The sequence below is a fragment of the Strigops habroptila genome, chromosome 11 (assembly GCF_004027225.2).
Source record: "Strigops habroptila isolate Jane chromosome 11, bStrHab1.2.pri, whole genome shotgun sequence".
NCBI classification, from domain to species: domain Eukaryota; kingdom Metazoa; phylum Chordata; class Aves; order Psittaciformes; family Psittacidae; genus Strigops; species Strigops habroptila.
In genome coordinates, this window is record NC_046360.1 from 37,427,788 (window position 1) to 37,446,088 (window position 18,301).

The window sequence follows — 18,301 nt, forward strand, 5'->3', positions numbered from 1 at the left end:
GTATCAGACACTGCCCCTATCAGCCCTTCTTCCTATCAGGCATTGAACAGGGCCTGGTAGGGGAGTGCTGTCTTGATGTCAGGATCCCAAAGTGCTCTTTGCTGTGCAGCTGCAAAGCAGCACTGTAATAATAAGAGAAATAGTTTTGTGACAGCATCCTTTGAAATTTACTTTATTATTTCTTGGTTACTGTACAGCCCTTCTCAAGGTGGTGTGTGAGCACCTTCCAGAAGCTCAGATCCACACAGGGAGGTGGGCACTTGAAATAAAGAAATGGAAGAAGGCACTCTTTTGTAGCTCTTGATTGAAGCAGTCGAGTCACTTTTGTCAGAGACATGGGGCAAATAGGTGAGATTTCCTTTTTCTTCCCAGTGGGAGGGTTGAACATAAAGCATTATCATTCTGTTTTGGTAGGATTTCGATTCTCATGATGACAACCGTTTTACGCCACCGAGATTTGTTATCCTCTCTCTGCACCTCATTGTGGGGTTTTTTTGTAGTGGAGGAAGAGGACAGGTTACTTTTTACTATTATCCCCCCCCACCCACTTGCCTGAGGCCTCTTTTTCAATAATCTTCTTGCTGCAACAAGCAGAAACGTCGCCCTGTACAACCTCTCCATAGAGTGTGAACATCAATCCTCTCTTATTAAGCTGAAGCTAAAATGCTCATAGACAAACTGTTAAAAAGAAGAAAGCATCCACGCTGTGGTGGAAAAGGTAAAATGCAGTAATTGTCCAAACCTTTCAAGGAAGAATGGCTCAGTAGGGAGGGGAGGACCTTTTTTCCCTTCTGTGGCAAATTGCCAGAAAACTCCAGGAAACCTCCCTTCACCAATATATATTTATTTTTAGGCACAAAATCACCTTTATTGCCCTTGATTTCTGCTTTTTTTTTTTTTCCCCCGAAGACACAGGGAAGCAAATATCTTTCCATGCCCAGCTTCCTGCACATGCCATCCTTATCTCATTGCTGCTCTTTTTTGAGTGCTTTCTGAATCTGATTTATTTGCAGGCTTCCAAAGGGAAAAAAGGCACTCCCTGCCACGTCTACACAGCAACGAGGGAGAACTGAAGCATGTGTAGACATACAGGGTGGATTAATCTGATTAAATTCAGGCTTCTAAGTTTAAGCTAGTCACCCAAAGCTCCTTTCTTATAGTAGACAGACATCTCATCAATATACAGTCGATGGAGCCAGAGGTGTAATTCATCTCACTCCAAAGTAGATGCCTAAAGTAGGTCACATGAATCACACCCTTAAGAGCCTATTTCTCCCCATTGACTACAGAAGGATCCTAGCATGATGAAATCATTTGTAGATACTGAAGCCAACGTTGACTGAAGTGACTTCTATCCATTGCACAAAGCTGCTCCATGCTCTTCAATGCTCACACAAGCAGCTCTTCCCTGACTTCTCTGATGCTGTGGTTCGGCTGCTGTTGTTACTCACCCCAGGAAAGTAGGGCAGGTTCAACAAGGACGAAGGCGCAGGTCTCGCTGAGGTATCCTGAGGCAACCTAGGAGAGTACTGCAGGCAGAACAGAGCAATGTGGGGAGGGCAGTATCTGTAATGGTATTTTTATCCTGATCTTGGATACAGTCTGCCAGACAGCCCTGTGTAAAAGGACATAGAATCACAGACTCGCAGACTGGTTTGGGTTAGAAGGGACCTTAAAGATCATCCAGTTCCAAGCCCCTGCCATGGGGGCCAACCTGGCCTTGAACACTTCCAGGGATAGCTTTATGGATCAGTCCTCTGAAAGCATCTTTCATCAATCAAAAATGAGTAGACCTATGGAAATCCTCACTTATCACCATTATCAGACCTGAAATAACCAAGGGGCAGAGAAAGAAGATGGCAATGTGATTGAAGCACCAGAATATAGAAACTCAGCCCTTTTTCTCTGCTTTGCTGTATCTCTGTGACTTTTGGTTACTGTACAGCCCTTCTCAAGCTGTTCGCTGCCTTGTGACTCCATTTCCCACCTGCAGCACTGAAATAATTGTCTCTTCCCTTCTCAGGTTCATCTCTTGGACCACAAGTGCTGGGTGAGAGGGGATGAAGGCATAAAACCATGGCACAATGAGATGATGATCTTCAGACTTGATACACAACTTTAGCAATAAACGTAAGTGTCTGACGGCTGGGGAAGCATCTGAGCTTGTTTGGGAATGTGAAATGCGTTGACTGGGTCATTTTGTTGGGGAAAAAGCTATTTTCCTTTCTCTGCCAACAGATTCTTTAAATGACCTTTAGAAAAAGAAACAAACAAAAAATTAAGCAAGACAGGATGAAAGCAGCGCTGTAAAACGCGCACTGGCCCGCTCAGGTCTCACCAGAAACCTTCCACAGCAAAACCCAAAAGTTAGAAGTGAGATTTTGGTGCCTAGCAAAGATAACTTCTTAAAGGAAAGGGAAGGAACCTGCTGCAGGCTGAGCAAGAGAGTGCTTCGCACAGCGGTTTTCGCGAAGCCAGAAAGACAGTCCATATATTATTTAAACCACCCAATTTATCGAACACCCTCAAACAGGTTCTCTCTAGAGCAGTCAGAGCTGACAAGGGCTCACAGAAAACTTTGCAGAACATTCTGCTTCCAGCCACTTGTGCTCCAGCCATAGGAAGTTTGCATGAATAAAGGTCTTTGCTCCTGTCATCTCTTTCCTGCCGCAGAACAGAAGCTCTGGTGATAGCAACACAAGTCACCTGTGCTGCTTCAGAGGGAGGTGTTGTAGAGCTTCATGGCCCCAGGCCAGCACCTTCATATGCAGTGATGATTCTACTGGCAACATCATAGCACAGATGTATCAGAGAGAGCAGGAAAAGATGAGCCTTTAATAACATCTATTCTGAGATCTGTTGGAACCAGAACAGCAGACATTAGCTGGAAGGCAAGTGCTCCCATCCATGGGTTTGAAAGGAGAATTGTGTTTAAAATCCTTTCCAATACCCAGCCAGTGAACTGCCCATCTGGAGTTCCTTGGGTATCAAAATGATGCATATGCATGAAAGGAGGTAGAAGTCCACATGTTTCCAAATAAAACCCACACAGGCAGGGCTCTAAGAAGCTGTGAAACTGGGAAGTAAACCAAACTTTCTCACCCTTCAGATAATCTGGGGTTTTCATTTCTCAGCCTGTGCTTGGATGAAAGTTTGCATCTTTTGCTAAAGTATCCAAACAAGCTCTTTCTTTTCCTTAGTAACAATCCTTTTGCCTCTCCTGGATTTTCTCATGTCTAAGTCACAAAGTGAGGTGTTTATATTGGAAATGTGTGTGAGCAGATCTTCCTTAACTAGTAGGGGCTTGGAGAGAAACAACTGAACAAGTTCGTGCTTGTACATGCACAGGCACACACGCACTGGACCTAGCACAGCTAGTTATAAATCTAATAAACTGGCAAGCACTACGATCCTTATGCTGCCCATAAATAATTCACTGCTGAGACGCTTGTAGGAACAGCACCTTCTGCATAGTCCATGGGAAATTCTAACGGGTACCAAGCCCTGCTGACTCCAGTTATTAATCCTGTTTATTGCTGCAGTGCCAAAGAGCCAACACAGAATGAGCCCCCTTTGGGCTAAGCACTGTATAAACACAGACTCTTGAGTTTAAAAGGACTGTGAGAGGAGAAATCTCTGGTATTACTGTGTTAGCCCAGCCTGAGGACTGTCAAGATTCAAAATTTCTTTCCTCTCCAAGAAACAGCAATGGCTTTTAGGCAAAATTCTGTTTAATGTTAGAAATAGACCCAAGCTGCTAAGTCTGGAGCCTGATAAGGATGTGAATGTCTCCAGCTCTAAAGGATTTGGATGAGTTTTGCTCATTAGAGCACTCTCTCTGCAGCATATTTCCTCCATTGAGAGGAAGTGAAAGAGAAGGGAGGAAGATTTTGCCCCTTCTTCTAGGAATGCTTTGTATCAGAGACGTAATTTACCTGCCAAGAGGTACACGTTCCCAAACAGGGACTGCCCTGCACTACAGATGTGCAGAAGTCCCAGACCAGGTGGCTTTCCCACATGCTGCTTCATGGAAGCATTTATGGCGAAGAACAGGGACCAGCTTCTGGTCCCTTCTATCCCAACCCAGGGTTGGGATACCACAAAAAGCCAGGGAGGAGAAGCTGAGGAGCAGTAATCTACAGCAGCAGTAATCAATGAATGAAGGAGTTTTGTTCCAATGGCAGCTGAGCAGCCATAGACCATCACCAACCTTGACCAGTAGCCTAAGGGTAGAAGAATTTAAAAACATCCCATTATCTTGTGAGCCAACCTGTCCCTTTCCACTGTGGTTTCTAAATATGCTCTGGTGAAGGCTGAGTTTTCAAGGGAGTGTTGAAAACATTCACTTAGAGGGGTTCCTTTTGCTTTACCCAGCTAAAAGTGGGTGAGATAGGATTTAGCAGAAGTAGCTGTAATCTCCTCTTTACCACTAACTCTGCTGCAGCTCAGAAACAGCATTTCAGTTGCCTTAGTAGAGAAGAGGCACAGGTCTACAAAGCTCTCTGAGATCTACTGCTAAATGCTCCCAGTCAGCACTGATCAATATTATGGATGTTTTTTCTTTTCAAATCCTGAATAACAGTCTTGATTTTTCAGGGGGCATGACCCAGCTGATGGTTCCCTGAGCAAACCCTCTTGCTGTGACTTCCACTGGCCATGGAGTGAAGGAGGGGACTTTTGCCTCTCAGCTGAACCACTCACCTCATCATAGGCTACCATACTGCTCATGCTCCTATCTGCAAATCAACCTGTCTACACTTTCCTCCTGCCCATTCGTGATGGAACAAGCTGCTTGGATTGGTTTCACACCATCTTCCAGAAGGCCATTAATACTGCTGAGCTTAGCATGGAGATTGGACACACTGTGAGGAGACTCCAGCATTCAGGTCTGGCAGTGTTTTAAGGGGAAGTTTAATAGGAATGCTGGTTCCCCACACAGCTGTAAAGGGGAGGAACTGGTAACACTGGGCAGGGGGGGAGCCACAGGATCTGTGGTGGTCTTAATGCAATGAACAGCTTCAGGCTGTGCCTGGAGTCTGACCCACAGTCTGTGGCTGTGGGCTGCAGCCACCGAGGTGAAATTCCCTGAAATCTGACATTTGTACATATGTGTATAACATAATCTTGTAAGCCATAAAGCAAAGGTTGGCTCTACCTCTTCCAAGGTGGGTTTCCCAGTAACGCCTTAAATGAAGTGTCTCAAATAAGGATTTAATTTAGACTCAATAAGGAGAGTTATTGCTCTGTAATGAAATAGCAAGTAGTTATTGCAAACGCATTTAGTGAGGTTTAACAGCCTTGTAATAAGTATGTAGAAGCTGTGGCCTGGCTAGCAAAGTTCAGTGAATATCTTCTTCATCTTATACAGGGTGTTTTTTTTGCTTAGTACACAATTACTATTTCATTACATTTATATTATGCCATGGGTGGGAAAACCCAACCAGTTCTCCAGCATTGGCTGCTATTGCCACCCCTCCAAATCACAACCAGTAGTGTCATTTGGAGTTAAATTCTATGCTGCTTTCCCCTCCACGGCCTATTAAATGTATTAAATTGAGGCTGACATCAGGAACTGGAGACCTGGTTTGGAGTGCAGGGTGCTGGTACTTCATGAGCTGCTCAGGAGAGATTTATAACCTGAAATATGATGTCTGCACCACCTTCAGTAAGGACCTGATTCTCTTTGGGCCACAGAAGGATCACCTATGAGGTGGTACTGCGGATCCTGTGCTTCCAAGGAAAATAAAACCAGGCTTGGTTTGGGGCAAGGAGGCTCTTCCAGGACAGGCAACAGGTAGAATAGAAGATGTGGGTAGAAAGCAGAATCAATGACTTTAAGAGAAAAACTACAGTCACACCCCCTGCTGTCACAAAAAAAAGCCATGCCCCAGCTAACAGAGGAGAGAATCACACTTTCTTTCCACCAGCCAATGACTTAAATTGATCTAATGTAGGAAGTCATCCTGGCTAGTCCTAATTTTATAGGGTCTAATGGTTGTTGCTTAGCTGTGATCACACTTTACCCAGTGTGTGAAGGAGACACAGGTCGAGTTAGGGTGGATGCGAAGGCAAGTAAGAGATTATCAGCTTTACAGCTGTGGAAAATGAGGCAGGAAAGGTGGGTGGAGGGGAATAAACCCACCCTGATTGAGTAAGGCAGCTCCTTAGCACATCACACACTGCATGAATGGATCCTGAGCAATTACAGAGATCTCTGCTCTGTATCGCTTTTAAAGATTACTCTCGTTGTAATCTGTGTTTAGGATCTAAATGGCCCATGACAAAAGGCCTCTGATTAAGCTTTGTTACACTTCTGGGTGAAACTGGTGCTCCTGAAAATAAAATAACTGAACAAAGATGAAAGGGAGAGCCTTGCAGGCTCCCAGCGCAGGAGGCTCTGCAGTGCCAGGTCCAAGTTTCAAGTCATTCTGGGTCAAACATAATGTTCTACACAACCTGAAACAAAATATTTCATTTTAGGCTTTGGGAAACTTGTTGTAACTTAGGTTACATTTTTCTACTTTGAGGAAAACTGTTCAGGTATTTTTCAAACAGAACCCATCCACCCAAACATAGAAAGCTGCAAAATTATTTGGCTATAATTCAACAGAAAATGCTCATGAGTGAATCCATCCAACTTCACTACCAGAGGAAAGAAGCTTCACATTTCAGATGCTTTTTCCAGTGGGGTTTTACAAAGCTGAGATGAGAATTTTTTTTCTTTTTTCTTCTAATTTTCTTTAAAAATGATCCCAGCATTGGCTTTGGAAGGACCATGGTGGCTGCAGGGAGAACCAGCAAATTAAACTCACTAAACCCAAACCCAACAAACAGAGCAACATCATCTGCACTTGGGGAAAGGCAAAGATATAATCAAACAGCACAGTGCAGAGGGAGACCATCTTCTTTCCCTTTAGCAATCCAAGTACTCGCTGTTATATCAGTGAAGACACGCTTTTGAACCACTACAGCTTGTACCGATACGCAGCCGTTTAGCAATACAGGACACACACGACCTCAGCTTAGAGCTCTGCTTTTTTGCTTTCCCTTAGGACAGGTGAAATGCTGCATTACACAAACGTAGAACAAGCAAGTGGCATCGCTGCTGAGCGACATGGATGATGCTTGGTGGGCACATGCATGGGTGGAAGGGTAAGGCCTGAAGTGATGAAGAATGCATGGACGTCAGGGAGGGGACCCCCTCTTTCCTCTAAGATGGCCATTGTGCTCCTGTGGAGAGGAGAGGCTTTTTATTACATGTCATCCAAACTGCATACAAAGTAGTGTTGCCACAGGGTAGAAGATAACAGCTTAAATGCCTCTCAGGACAGTGATTTTGAGAGGGCTTGTTGGCCAATTGGCAGTAGAGGGGAAGGAGCAGAGGGAGTGAAGTCCCAGGGACTATGATGTCCCCAGTGCCATCAAGGAGGTAAAGCCATTGTCTGTCAGAAGCAAGAATCAGGATGAAATCCTCAGCTTGGTGAGCAAGGCAATGCCTGTCACACACAGCAGAATGAATTCATCTTTCTAACTCTTTGCCACTGAAAAAGTGATTCATAGCTCCCAGGTCAGTGAGCAGAGGGAACCTGAATTGCAGAGCATTGCTGGTGCAACTGCATGGGTGGTAATGCAGAAAAGAGGTCTTTCCATGCCTGGGAGAACCATTTCTCCTTCTTTTTAGAGGGGATTTTTCACAAGCCCTGGATCCAATCCAAGTACACATCTGTTCTCATGGGTCCACCCAGTTCTCACACACAGAACTAAATGTACATTTTGGCTATTGAAGCATTCAGGGCCTGGGCCACTTGTTTGTTCCAACTGGCTGCTGAATTAAGCAGCCAGAACGGGAGGCCAGAAGATTCCCAGTGACTAGGTGGCCAAGACCCTGTTCCTGTAAACCCGATGGGCTGACCTCTGCTTCTCGTTGCCCTCCTACACATACCCCCTGTAAAGATCAGGGAAATTGCTTCACCCCATTAATTCAGGAGTAGCATGCAAAAGCGGAGGAATATCTGAATGACCTCTGTTTTTCAAGCTTATACGTTGCTGTTCCAAGGGAAAAAAGAAGTGAATTTCCTCCCAGCCTGAGCCCCAAAGACACAACAATGTCCCTACAGATGTCAGATCAACTCTCTCCTTTATATCTCTCTGAGATCTCAAACAGCTGCTTCATTATTCCTGAAAACAAAAGGGCAGTTGGTGTTCCAGATGTTTTAGCTTGCAACTGAATGATTTCTTTCTTGTCTCCCCACAGCATCCATACCAATTGCTTTCTTTTGCAGTTCTGTCATCTAATTAGCAAGAGCCAATCACTTGAGAACAAACTTTTGTCTTACACCTCTGCCCCACCCCAGCCCTATCACTCATTAGATATACAACAACATCCAAAGGAGATATCCCATGGACAGAAGCAGGTGATAGCTGAAGTTTCTGGATGTTTCCTGAATGGGGCTTATTAATAGAGCAGTAGGAAACCTATAGGTTTAGCCATTCAGCTCCTTTCCTATCAGCCCTTGAACAAACAGCAGAAGATAGCCACAGGCAATTAAATAAAGCAGGATGTGTGTGTGTTTGACAAACTCATCCCTCAAACCCTCCATGGTTGTTCCAAAAGGGGCATAAACTTGGTGTACTCCCCAAAAAAGCAGCATTTCCAAAGTCCACCATCAGAAAGATGGGATAGAAGGAGAAGGAAAGTGGGAGGCGAGAACAAGGAACTGATTTACCCAAATTGAGCCACATCTCATGAGCCGCCCCCTCCAAAGTGTCCAAAACCCACTTACCCTGGGAGGCTGGACCGTGAACCTCTGGAGGTTGCAGACACCCTGGGCTGGGGCATCACAGCCCTTTGATCCCAGCTCCACTGCAGGGAACGCTGATTCCTTGCTCCTTCCAATGCAGAAATATCTCCGACCGCACCTCTGGGGAGAGAGGAAATTGTCAGCAAAGTAAATTGCTTTTTGGATTGCTTTTTGTCCCATTGTGAGAGCTTCACTTTAGGAGCTACCATGGGAAGGGGTGACATGGTCAGGTGAAAAGCCCACATCCCAGAGGCTGCCGCAGGGACACCATATATTAATAAACCAATTCCTTGCGGCTGAGGCAGGAGCCGCTGCTTGTTCGGAACACTATAGTTTTCTGCTGGAGCCATGGGGAGAGAAAGACCCATTTCATACCTAAATAATAAATGGAGACAAATAAGTAAATAAGTAAATCCTGCCTGATAAATGCATTATTAGCTGTAGTAGGAGCAATTGCAAGAAGAAAGGGAAGTGACAGCTGCAGGCCCCAGATAGCCAAGACACAAAAGAGGAGTTTTAGACAAATGTCCTTCAGATAACGGGTTTGTTTCTCATCTAGCTTGGGGAGGGAGGTGGCAGATCTAGGAAGCATTAGCAGGCTGTGCCACACGTAGGGAGCTGAGATGCTGCTGTACCAACACTCTGCAGGAATAATTTAGCTCCTTTCTTTTCATTTTAGTTCCCCCGTGTATCTGACTTTGTATTTGTTTAAACCAATGTGAGTTTCACTGTCGTCACCATCCCTGCCCAGAGCTGATCCCATAAATAGAGGGACAAGAGGGTTCTGGGATTAGCTTCTTTATAAACACGTCTGTCGCAGGACTGGGAGCTCAGGTTAATAAAATCTCAGGGTGACCTCTGGGAATGGGATCACAGGCTCTGGGAATGCCTGTGATGGGGGGGCAATGGAAACCTGATGCAATAGCCCAACAGAGACAACCCAGACACTGCTATCAGGAGGCCCCTTCTGCCAGACATCACAGGGACTTGCAGAAGTAAGGTCTGCCCAGGAACATGTCATTCACCAGGAGACTGTTTCCTTTCCCTCCTCAATAGGTTAAATCCTCCCTTACCTTTGCATAGTCCGAGTCTGTTGCCCAAAGCAATGCATTTCAGCGCAGCAGCCTTTCATCTCTTCCAGAGTGACCTTGCATCTCTTCCACAGTGACTAGCTTCCGTATTTGTGAGCCCTGTGTAGCCTGACCTTAAATCTGTGTATTTCCTCTGCCAGCTGCTGCTTGGCTAGGACATGGAGATGAAGCAGCTTGGTGAGGATCATCATTCTGCTCCAGACCTTGCACCAAATATTCAAGCTATGGTTCCTGTAAGCTCACTATAATCTCTTGCCTCGATGCTTCTCCCACTAAGGATGAACTGTGGACAAAGTGAAGCAATTCACCTCCATTTTTTTCTACTGACCAGCTCTATCAATGCCCCTAAAACTGGAATTCAGAGCCCTACTTGTTGCCCTTTTCCTGTGAGGCACACACCTTTTGCTACTTTAACCCATGGCGCTTTTCCAGTCACACAGTAATGAAAGCTTTTGGCTGTTTCAGGAGCACAGGAAAGCGTAGGTGGTGGAAGGTGGAGAGAGAATGACTGCCCTGTATAGCGTTGCGCTCCATAATAACAGTGTGAGAACCAGTTGCAATTTGCTGGGGATGATGACACCGAGGTCAGACGAGCTGTATTGTAATTTACATCCAAGAAAATATAACCAGACATGACCAGACAATGCAGGATCACTCTTCCAGTCATTATGAACAAAGAGCATGCAGCAGGAAATCAGAGAGGCCTCTGTACAAGACCCCTCTGCCTTTAGCTTAGCTCCATCTCAGCCTAATTACACAGCCTGGTTTGCATTAGTGTTGTCTCCTGGCTCTCCCATGTCCCCCTTCTCGCTGTGAGTCATTCAGAGCCATTAGCACAGATTGCACAACCATGCTCGGGATTCCCCGAGGGCAGATAGAAACTTTCCAAGCAAAATAGGATCAGTCCAGCCTGGGGCAACACCCAGGAGGGGAGATTTCAGCCGGAGCGGTTAGAACTTGGAGAAGCTGTAAGTAACAGAAAGTGGAGTCTAATAATAGGAAATGTGAGGCAGCCTTAATAGAAAGCACATTATGAGGCCTGTGCTCTGCATAGAATGTGTCGTCTCCAAGTTAATTGCTCATCAGTTGGGTACATAAACAAAGACTGGTGCTGTGACTGTGCAAGTGGCAGGGCTCATTCCACCCTGAGCTCCTTGTTGCTAAAAAAAGGCTTGCTCTGAACACCATTCCCTGCCTGAAAACAGCTTTCTACAGACCCCAGTGAGCTTAAGGGAAGGGAAGTTAGGAGGTGGGACGGGTAAGGGTTGGAGGGTAATAAAGCAGGGTTGCAAGGGGGTTATAGAAATTACCGGTTAACCACAGATACACTTGGTTATTCATTTCCTTCAGGAATCTAGATGCATCCCATCTGAAGACAGGTAAGATAGGTTCATCCTGCATGGTCCTCTGAAGATGCCACCTGGAATATGTTGGCACAACCAGTTGAGAGCTTAGATCAGATTTACAAACCTTACTCCTGATATCATGATTTAATTTGCAGGATTTTGCCTCTCCACCCCTTTGCCATTCCCACATGCACAGGACTCTGCTTACGTCTCTTGAAATGTTATCACAATTCCTGCACTGGTTCCTCACTGCCATCCTGTCCCCCAACATGAGCCCTCTGAGCCTGGGATGGAAAGGGGAGAGAAGGGGGAGGCAGAACTATTCAGTTATTGTGTTGTGAGAGAGGGATAGTGGGTCTGTGGTCCTTCTCATCCAGGAGAGGTCAGTCCACACCACTAAGTGGAGCATCACATCTCAGACATGCCCTGCTGCATCAGGAATGGCTCCTATGGTGGTAGCTGAACCCCCTGCATGGTTGTGACACAGCTGAGCTATTTTGTCCTTTTTACCCACAAAGACATTCTTGTCCTGTGCTGGATGTAAAGACAACAACCCCATCTGGGAGGCCAGAAGGGCAGCCTCCATCACACTGGGAAGTCTGCACAGCAGCACTGACATCCCTTCTGCAGCTGTTTCTGCTTGGTCCCTGGGGCTATCCAGGATATTTTGGATGGTTAGAAGGGTATATACACACATCTAAATATGTGTTCATGGACTTTGGTGGGCAAGAGCAGGATCCTGATCTTTACAAGTCACAGACAGTATTTCTAGCACCTTGCAACTAATCTGAGGGGTCTTTAACTCTGCACCAAGCCTGTGGCCACCACATGGCACCGAACACTGAATTTGCTTGGCTTGCTAAGCACCGTATTAGCATCCTGGTCTGTCCCTGCTGGAACAGAACTCCTTGGCGCTTGGCTTGGCAACCCTTTCTGAAATAGCCTTAAGGGTTATCCATGATAAATGCCCAAAATCTGGTATTCCTGATCACATGAATGGCTGGTCTCACCTGGAATCATACGGCAGGAGGTGTAATGAAGTGTTGGTCTCTGGCAGCAAATAGGTCTAGACAGATCTCCAGGCTGTTTCTAAATGGGAGAGGATGAATAGCCAGAGGTGAAAATTCTCCGCTCCTGGGAGGCTGGGGTTTGCAACAGTCTCAGTGCCCGGGAAGGTAATGTAAGTTATCCCATGGCAAAGAGATTCTAATTTGTCTTTGGCTCAGCCTGTGAGGCTGTAATCAGTGCTGCTAATCTTTAATAAAGGGGGTTCACAGGAGCCTTTGTTTATAATGACATGGTGGGTGATAGCTCTTTCTTGTTATAATCCCCGCTCAGAAAGCATCTGATGGGGAAAATGTCTCCCTCGACAGTTTGCTTAAATTTTCATTTGCCAAAACGCTGAATAAACTTCTTGTTTGTCTAATGGAACTAGAAGGAATTGTGACACTTTTATTGTTTGTTTACTTCCTCACTGGGGCACCAGCTAAATTGAAGATGTCATCACACAGCAACAAGAATCAAGCTTCTTAATTTAACTGATTGGTTTGCAAACAAGGGTCTCCAAAGCACTGCGGAGCCATACAGGCTTTTCCAGTGACCACAGACTGAAACACAGCAGTGAACTATAAGCAGGAGAAGCAATACAATGGGGAAGTAATCCCAGAAAAGCTGCTGCTTTTACAAGGTATCACACAGAAGCACCGGTCAAACGGCATGTGTAGAACTGGCAAAGCAAGCAATATATTTTCCTATAAATCCTACATAATTAGCAGCTGCTGCTGGATTAATGCTAGCATTAATGCTGAATAGGTGGAGGGGTGGCTGGATTGCTTGCCTGAATTCCCTCTATTTATTCCCTCTTGTTACGCCCTTAAAACCAGGAGTAGAGTTACTCACGCTTTACACTGCGCTAAGCAAGGAGAGAAGGCAGCACTCAGGATGCAGACAGAGGAGCAGTCCCCCAAGGAGCGGTGAGATTTTCAGACAGATCAAATGTTGAGCTTCAGGTAATTGGCAGAGATCCTTTAATGTCTGAGTTTAACACTCACCTACTAGAAGAGAACACAATTAGGCAATGAGATGTGGAAGAGTCTGAAGTGCCAGGTATAATAACTCAGCCGTAGTACGCTGTTCAGCGGAAAGCTGAAGGCTGAGAGCTGTCAATTACACCAGGGGTGAATTAATACAACCAAATTCATGCACTGAAGCAGCTTATTATTGCTATGATCACATTTTATTAGGAAGCAGTTTGGGTGAGGTTGTTTTTCTTTAATTTATTTATCTATGTTAATTTTGTACAGAGGCAAATAAGTTCTGAGGTGGGAATTGTATTAATTCCATTGCTTGGAAATATTTTAATAGCCGATTAGGTCGTTTGCTTGTTGTTGTTTTTTCCTGCCTCTGTTTTCTGCTCATTATAAAAATAGTGTTTGGTTTACAGTGTTCACAAGAAACACCGTGGGGGAGCAAACTATAACCCCTCTTGGTCCTCATCCCACACAAAATTTACTAGGCATCCCCTAAACTCAACTTCCCGACCATACATTTCCTTGCCTCCCCCACGTGCATTTTAAGGGCTTGCTTTTCCAGGGCAAACAGAACTCAATATTACAGTCTGGAGGGAGGTCTCCCCATCCTCCCCAAGGCAAATAAACTATATTTCACTCTTACAGCAAGCACAGGGGGGCTCAGCAATCTGAATCCACAATTGAGGACAATCGTAACTCAGCCACATCCAGCAAATAATCATAGAATCCCAGACTGGTTTGGGTTGGAAGGGAGCTTAAAGCTCATCCAGTTCCAACCCCCTGCTGCGGGCAGGGACACCTTCCACTAGAGCAGGTTGCTCCAAGTCCCATCCAGCCTGGCCTTGAACACTGCCAGGGGTGGAATAATGCCACATAATGAGGATATGATTGTGCTGCACCATCCCAGCCTGCCATCAGCAACATTGCTCTTTGCAGACCTTTTAACAGCATTGATCCAATCTTGTGGAGAAAGAGGGGGAAAAAGGCAGGGTTAGGAGAGGAAGAAATCATTTCTGTGGCCTCTCTTGTTTCCTTACACAAGTATGCACGGAAGAAACAGCAATACTGTAAAGCCCATCTGCCCTGAGATGATATTCAGAGAGGTTTTACCCATCCTATTCAAAGAAACAGAGATATCTGAATATTTGCCACTTTTACAGCTTAGACTGAGAGTCTCAGTTTAGAGACATTAATTAGTTCTTCACCTGGAGAGAACTGTGCTCCAGGGTTGTCCTCCCCTGCATGGCACAGGTGATGTGGGGTTTGTGGCCTCACCCCTCTCCTAGATACTTGTCTGGATGACAACCAGAGCCCCAAGGCTGGTTCTGTCTATTCTGGTCACCTGCTCTGAATGGGAAGAGCCTTTAAATGCCCCAAAGTGAGAGAAAAGGACCCTCCATTGCCTTGGCCACAGGTATTTCAGCACAGGCTCTACAACTCCAGCTGCTAACATCAGGAGCTCGGGAACTTAGCAGAATGCTACAGTAACATTTTTCTTTGGCTTAATTACCGAAATAGACAAATTGGAAATTGGCCCATCATGAAGATAAATAGCAATAAAAAAATGCAGCGGAGGAAAGTGTTCCTGCTCAATTATCATTAACCACCCACCAGCAGCTACCTGGCAGAGGTGAGAGGGGAGGCTGCGAGCAGCCCCTCGCCTCGGCCCCAGCGTTCCCCGTGATGCTCCTCGTCACTGCACCGCCGGGGCACTTAATGTCCCATTCTGCTTTCAGTGCAATTATAAAAGGCCACTTACATCCACCACCACCACCCCCCTCTTTGTCTCCCCACCCCAAGATCTCTAATAGTCTAAATTATCAGCAAATTGCCTATTTGATAAGGGCAAGCCGTTCTGCATTGAGAGCTGAACTATTTCCCACTTCTGGGGGATAATATTAGGCAAATAACAAGCATCATTCTTTTGACATGTACAATTATTTGGCAAGTGTATGTTTGAATAGCCTGCTCCTTTGTGTGACAGGGTCCGTTCCCCATTAGCATACTTGACAGATGAATATGCTGGGTCCTTGTGGAAAACCTGGTAGTAACCATGGTGACTGGGAGACAATGTTTTGAGTGAGGGATGTATTATCAATTTCAACTGGAAGTAAAGAAAAGTGTATCACTAACAAGCTGATCTGCAATCCAGGAGAAATACATTGTTCCCAGGTAATTAAGCCAATCTTGCTACTAGTTTTAAGCTCATATTAATTAGAGGTGTCTACCTATTCTGCTGGTTTGCTGGTTCCTGATAGAGGTTTTCCTCCTTGATTTTTAATTACAGTTCTCTTTGAAAGAACTGGCATGTTGGTTTTCTTTGTGCTACAGAGTTCTGGAGGCCGTAAGGCAAAGTGGATAACCAGGATGTTCTCTGTTCCCTGTTAGAGGGAGGTGAGTGGCCACCCTTGTAAAACAAAGCTCCCAGGGCAGCTCCCATCACCTTTTGGGTTACCCTGGCTTTATTCTGAGCTTGCTTTTTGGAGCTGTGGAAGGAGATGTTGCCCTCACGTCACTCAGGGAAAAGCACACAGTGTCTATAGAGATCTCTTCTCCTGACCTTGCTGAACCAAAGCCTTTGATCCCTGGGATCTTCCAGCTCTGGGGCATGCTGTGGCTATCCCCTCTGAGACGAACGAGCTAATTGAGACCCTAGAGGACCCCACTGAATGCCTATGAATTGTTGGTTGGAAGGTCCTCCCTGAACAAAATGACACTCCTGCAACTGGTGAGGTCAATCACAGGTTGATCTGTGTTGGAAGGAACCTTAAAGCTCATCCAGTTCCAACCCCCTGCCACGGGCAGGGACACCTTCCACTAGAGCAGGTTGCTCCAAGCCCCTGTGTCCAACCTGGCCTTGAACACTGCCAGGGATGGGACAGCCACAACAATAGGTGAAAAGCATCTCCATTTTAACCTGGTAGTTACTTAGCATCAGCTTTGCCTGGGGACAGACTGGAACAGCACCCAGGCAGCAAGGAACAAGACCAGCTTTTCCTTCATGCTTTGCTAATAAAACCAAGCCACCTGTCTGAAACCACTGTCTTCAGCCCCTCTGAACCCTCTAAATCCCCACAACACATAACCCCACTTTACCGAAGGCAGATTCCAGAAGCAAGCTTGGCATTAGCAGTTTGATTAAGAACATGTTCTCTCCAGTCCTCCATTAGAAGGGACATCCCTGCCATTTTAGACACAAATTTGCTGTCATTTCCCACACACCTGGTGCCTCCTCGCTTTCATTATTGTAAAATATGGACTTGGGAAATGCTGATTCAGGTGCCCGAGGTCAAAGAAGGTGATTTTTACCGGAGTAATGAACCCTTCTGCCTTTCAGAACTTCTTCCCCTTGCCTTTTCCTTGTTCCTGAGTCTTTTTCAGGCAAATGTCTAATTTATTTACCAGTTTTGTCGCCACCCCCAGCTTCTGTCCCCGTCACTCTCCCTGGTTTGGACTTTGGCAGGTTGAGAGCTACAATTAGAGGCAGTGTTTATGGTGCCAGCCATATGGCTCACAATGCAAAGCGCCAGCTGCATGGGAACCACGGAGCAAGCCCAGCTCAAGGTCACCGCACACATGGAAGTGTGCGCCCGCCCAGGTGGGACATGCCGGTCAATCCATGATCACACACGTACCCATCGAGTGCCTCTGCTGCAAGCTAATGCTGGAGCAGCTGCAGAGCTCCAATCCTGGCATGAAGGCTTTGCACAGCACCGGGTGGGGACATCGGGGGCTTCGCTTCTGCCTTCTCTTTGAATGGCAAGCTGCAAATTCCTGCAAAATCACAGCACCGCAGAGAAGTTTATCCCATCGTGGCACCCGTGTGGCTCCCAGCGCTTCCATCCAGCCTTGGCAAGCTTGGCTTTGGGGAGCTGCAAGTGCTTCTGGTATTTTATGGGAAAGAAGGGAAAAGAAGGTAGGAAATAGGCTGAGGTCACTCAGAAGGGACTTAAATGCAAGCTTTAGTCCAGCATTGGGAATGAGGTTTCTCCTTTATCAAAGAGTCTTTTGGAGGGAGTTTGGGTCTCTGGGAGAGCAGAGAGCCTGGGGACAGCTCGTGGAGAGCCACATGAGCAGAGCCTCTCAGGGCAGTGAGCACCTTGTTCTCCTGAATCAGGTAGATTTATGCCCATCCTGTTACTGGAATGACTTTCTCCTTCCCACCCTAAAGATAACTGACAGCATGGCAAGAACTGCAGCCCATTGCCTGATCCATAGTCTCAGCTCTGCCAGTCACGGATACATGGCAAAGTGATGCGATCAAAATGTGATCACAAATGTGTTATGACCATGTTTAAAGAGCAAAGCTTTGTCCCGGATTGGGCAGATTAGTTTCTTTGGGGGGAGGAGAGTGTTTAAATCCCTTATTTTCTGCAGAAACAGCCCTGTAAAGAGCAACCTGAGCATTTTCTCTTTTCAGGAAACCCAGCGCCAGGCTGACCAGGCTGGGATTTCCTCTGGGTCTCTTGTGACATTAGCAGATACGCTTTTAAAGATGTCACATTCAGAAAAGAGCAACGATGTGACCTGAGCGAAGCAGGCATTTCCCAGGCTGTTTATCACCCTCCGATAAAGGAATGAGAGCGTTTGATGCTCACAGGCTCTAACCAGACCAGAAGGGCACTCTCTGGGACCGCGCCAACTGCCCTGTGCTTCTCATACAGAACAAAAGTGCATGTCCCAGGGACTAACACACGGGCCACTGAGCAGCTCATCATCCTGAAGGAAGCAGCTCATCATACCTTGAGCATGGCACGGCCCACCTCTGAAGCACATCCATCCATTGCTGCGTTTCCAGCATGTCCTTCTTTATGTGGCAACGCCACACAGCAGCTGAATGCAGGGAGGGAGGAAGGAAGGCTGCCACGGCTACCTAAAAGTGCCAGGAGGAATCAGCCCAACGCTAGCCTTGCCACAGGACACAGATCTTGTCTGCCTGTGTTAAGGATTGCACCCCCCCAACTACATCTACGTGTGAAGGGATGGGAGAGGTTTCCCCTCTAAGCACTTCATTCCCAATGCTGTTATCTGTA

The 18,301-nt window shown here is 46.2% G+C and overlaps 1 long non-coding RNA gene across 2 annotated transcripts; it reads right to left on the bottom strand.

The window, feature by feature from the left end:
• Nucleotides 1–215: 215 nt before the first annotated feature.
• LOC115614399 lies at nucleotides 216–13,332 on the bottom strand. 2 transcript variants are annotated; one of them, XR_003993712.1, is made up of 5 exons: nucleotides 13,138–13,332; nucleotides 12,249–12,327; nucleotides 11,203–11,312; nucleotides 8,784–8,921; nucleotides 216–1,529 (listed from the first exon to the last, which is right to left on the bottom strand). It is a non-coding gene; the product is annotated as an uncharacterized LOC115614399 (long non-coding RNA). The 2 variants fall into 2 exon arrangements; XR_003993711.1 differs by having other exon boundaries at nucleotides 216–2,252.
• Nucleotides 13,333–18,301: the final 4,969 nt, after the last annotated feature.